Raw genomic sequence first — 4,535 nt, forward strand, 5'->3', positions numbered from 1 at the left:
GGGGGAGGGACCACCGTTTGAGCGCATGGCAGAGCTCGGAAGGGAAGGAGCGTCATTTGGAATGCAGATTTAGATGGAATGGTCTGCAGACGTCACATTGCGTTTGCAGAGCCCCTAATGTACCTAAACAGTAGAAACCCCCCACAAGTGACCCCATATTGGAAACTAGACCCACCAAGGAACTTATCTAGATGTGTTGTGAGAACTTTGAACCCCCAAGTGTTTCACTACAGTTTATAACTCAGAGCCGTGAAAATAATAAAAAAAAATTTCCCACAAAAATTATTTTTTAGCCCCCAGTATTGTATTTTCCCAAGGGTAACAGGAGAAATTGGACCCCAAAAGTTATTGTACAATTTGTCCTGAGTATGCTGATACCCCATATATGGGGGGGAGCCACCATTTGGGTGCATGGGAGGGCTCGGACACATAGAATCTGCTTTAAACAGTAGGTAATCTATAAATGAAACGCTCCATTTAAGCTACGGCACATATTATAACCTAAACCCAAGACACCAAGAAAGTCTACAAAAATTTAGGTTCCACCGAGATTCGAACTCAGATTGCTGGATTCAAAGTCCAGAGTGCTAACCATTACACCATGGAACCTGCTGGGTGACCTCATACCTGACTCTCATGTTTCGTAAATGAACAAGAACCAGACACCTGTAATTAAAGGGAATCTGTCACCACAAAATTGGCCTATAAAATAAGGCCACCGGCATCAGGGGCTTATCTTCAGCATTCTGTAATGCTGTAGATAAGCCCCCCGATGTAACCTGAAAGATAAGAAAAACAAGTTAGATTATACACACCGAAGGGCAGTGGCGGTTTGGTTTGGGTACGATGGGAGTTGCGGTCCGGTCCAGCGCCTCCCAACTTCATGCGAAGACGTCCTCTTCTTGTCTTCCTGCCAAGGCTCCTGCACAGGCGTACTTTGTCTGCCCTGTTGAGGGTACAGCAAAGTACTGCAGTGCGCAGGCGCCAGGAAAGGTCAGAGAGGCTCGGCGCCTGCGCACTGCAGTACTTTGCTCTGCCCTCAACCTTTATTTGAATCGTAATCAGTAATACGATGATTCTGTCCACATTCATGATATATATGCAGTGTTGATAAACATAATGTTTGACTGGCCTGAAAAATCTTATCTTCTGATAACCAAGTGGGAGATTGTTGACATCTTTACAGGGGCAGTCATTGGGATGGGACTTGAGGTGACCAATGAGATTACCCTTCACATCATTAACACTAAGTGACTGATGCATAAAAGGACCAATCACGGTTGCTTTTCTGATTACATGACTAATATGAATCAATGGAGTAAATACTATTTATTGACACGTTCCCATCACTGGTTGCTTCACCTGTCACCCATGTCCAACAACTAGCACACACCTGCTGAAACCTTGCACATATAGACACTCAAACACTCTCAGATTCTATTCTACCATTGACATCTATCCTTTTAACTCACTCCTCCACCCACCACTGCCCCCTCCGACTTCTCTAGTCTCTGTCAAGGACTTTTCCACGCACTTCAAAAATAAGAAAGACCAAACAAGAGAAGTCTTTATTGTTCGACCATCGCAACCCCTTTGCATATTAGACCAATGCCATTACCCCATAACCTCCCTCGCCAACTTCACTGTAGGGAAGCTTAATCGTCTCCTCTTCAAATCACACCTCACCACTTGTGCACTTGACCCAATCCAATCCTACCTCCTCCCCAATCTCACCCTCACACTTACCCCATCCCTAACATATCTCTTCAACCTATTACTAACTTCTGGTACATTCCCTCTGATTTCAAACATGCCATGATCACACCTATCCTCAAAAAGCCATTCCTTGACCTAACCGTTATGTTCAGCTATCGCCCCATATCGCTGCTCCCATTCATTTCCAAACTCCTTGAACAGCACATCTACATTGAATTTTCCTCTCACTTTTCATGTAACCCACTCTTTGACAACCTACAATCTAGCTTCCATCCTCACCATTCCACTGAAACTGACTATGATCAAAAATACTATTGACTTACCTAAAGCCAAAGCTAACAGGCATTTCTCTATACTACTCCCTCTAGACCTGTCCACTGTTGTCGACACAGTTGACCACTGCCTCCTACTACAGATCCTCTATTCCTTTGGCGTCAAAGACCTTGCCCTATACTGGATCTCTTCATACCTTGCCAACTGCACATTTAGTATCTCATACATGGCCCACCCAGTATATTCAGTGAAGACTAGGGATGAAAGAACAAATTCGAGTGGAATTGAAGTTGACTCGAATTTTACAAAAATCCAGCAGAAAAAAATCACGTGACCCACATTTGGAAACTACACCCCTCAAGAAATTTATCTAGAAGTGTGGTGACCACCTTTCCCATTCCCATTCCCATTCATTTCCAAACTTCTTGAACAGCACATCCACATTGAATTTTCCTCTCACTTTTAATCTAACTCACTCTTTGACAACCTACAATCTAGCTTCCATCCCCACCATTCCACTGAAACTGACCTTGATCAAAAATACTAATGACTTACTTAAAGCCAAAGCTAACAGGCATTCTCTATACTAATCCTTCTAGACCTGTCCACTGTTGTCGACACAGTTGACCACTGCCTACTACTACAGATCCTCTTTTCCTTTGGCGTCAAAGACCTCGCCCTATACTGGATCTCTTCATACCTTGCCAACCGCACAGTTAGTATCTCCTACTTCCACATTGCCTCCTCATCCCATCCTCTCTCTGTTGGTGTCCCTCAAGACTCTGTCCTAGGACCCCTACTTTTTTCCATCTATACGTTTGGACTGGGACAACTTATAAAGTCCTATTGCGTCCAGTACCATATATATGCTGATGACACTCCATTCTGCATCTCTACATGTCACCTCTCTACTGTCCAGAATCCCAGAGTATCCTCCTTTTCTCCTCTCTCTTCCTGAAGCTTCATGTGCACAAATCTGAACAAAATATGAACAGGGATAAAGGAAATTACCAAACACACAAGAATACTCACACGTTTAATAGAGGTTAACACTGGGGATTGAGGATAGGGTAAAACTAAAGTAGGAGACAGAGGGGGATTAGCACACACCCAAAACCTAGCAACAGTCTCAGATAAATCCATCAAATGCCTTCTCAAACAACAACCACAAACCACAAGTCACACTAAGAAACTGTTAAAGGGAACCTGTCATCCCGTTTTTTCAGATTGAGATATAAATACTGTTAAATAGGGCCTGCGCTGTGCGTTACTATAGTGTATGTAGTGTACCCTGATTCCCCACCTATGCTGAGAAATACATTACCAAAGTCGCCGTTTTCGCCTGTCAATCAGGCTGGTCAGGTCAGGTGGGCATGGTGACATCGCTCTTTTCTTCCCCAGCTTTCCGTTGGTGGCGTAGTGGTGTGCGCATGTCCAAGTTCCGAATTCCCTGCGCGCTCGTGAAGAAACAGCGCGCGATCTGCGCAGTTATCCCTTTCATCGGTGGGGCGGCCATCTTCCTGGGGCCGCACGTGCGCAGATGGAGTGCTCTGCTGCACGGGGCTTCAGGAAAATGGCCGCGGGATGCCGTGCGTGCGCAGAAGAGATCGCGGCGGCCATTTTCCCAAAGCCGAGTTTGCATCTCGGCTTTGGGAAAATGGCCGCCGCTATCTCTTCTGCGGGAAGAAAAGAGCGATGTCACCACGCCCACCTGACCTGACCAGCCTGATTGACAGGCGAAAATGGCGACTTTGGTAATGTATTTCTCAGCATAGGTGGGGAATCAGGGTACACTACATACACTATAGTAACGCACAGCGCAGGCCCTATTTAACAGTATTTATATCTCAATCTGAAAAAACGGGGTGACAGGTTCCCTTTAAGTAAAAAAAAAAAAGAAAAATACTGCTGGCAGCATTGAGATTTGAACCTCCGTCCCCAAAAACACTGTGTAGAGGAGACTGTTTTGCGGCCGGTTAGCTCAGGTGGTTAGAGCGTGGTGCTAATAACGCCAAGGTCGCGGGTTCGATCCCCGTACGGGCCAGCTTGTTTATTTATTTATTTTTTTACACTAACAGAGAAATTGTGTTAATTATTTTTTAAACATGCCATTTTAACATTTATTTCATTTTTTATTTCTTTCCCCATTTATTGCATTTTATGCATTCATCTTGAACTGAGATTGAGCCACAATGTTGCTCAATCTATTACTTCTGAATTGACAATGTTTTCATTTTTATGAGAATAATCTTTACTCTTTATCTTTAAAATGACAAAATAAAAAGTAAAATAAATTGCTAAAAAGTCATCTAATTTAAAAATATGTTAATGTCTTGGCAAAATAAAATTATGTGACAGTTCCATACTGACAGCTGTCAGTGACAGCTGAGTGGCAATGGAAGGGGTGTGTGGGCCCATGCCATCAGTCCCCACACTCAGAGCGCTGCGATCGGTCAATCTGATTGCATGATCACGCAGGAAATGCTGAAATATTAGCACCTCCCCGATCACAGCAGGAGCTCGGCTCAGCAGGACCCCGAGCTCCA

At 44.3% G+C, this 4,535-nt stretch overlaps 1 non-coding gene across 1 annotated transcript; it reads right to left on the reverse strand.

The window, feature by feature from the left end:
* Positions 1-537: 537 nt before the first annotated feature.
* TRNAQ-UUG (transfer RNA glutamine (anticodon UUG)) lies at positions 538-609 on the reverse strand. The gene has a single exon. It is a non-coding gene; the product is annotated as a tRNA-Gln (tRNA).
* Positions 610-4,535: the final 3,926 nt, after the last annotated feature.

Source organism: Ranitomeya imitator, chromosome 4 (genome assembly GCF_032444005.1).
Source record: "Ranitomeya imitator isolate aRanImi1 chromosome 4, aRanImi1.pri, whole genome shotgun sequence".
Lineage (NCBI taxonomy): Eukaryota > Metazoa > Chordata > Amphibia > Anura > Dendrobatidae > Ranitomeya > Ranitomeya imitator.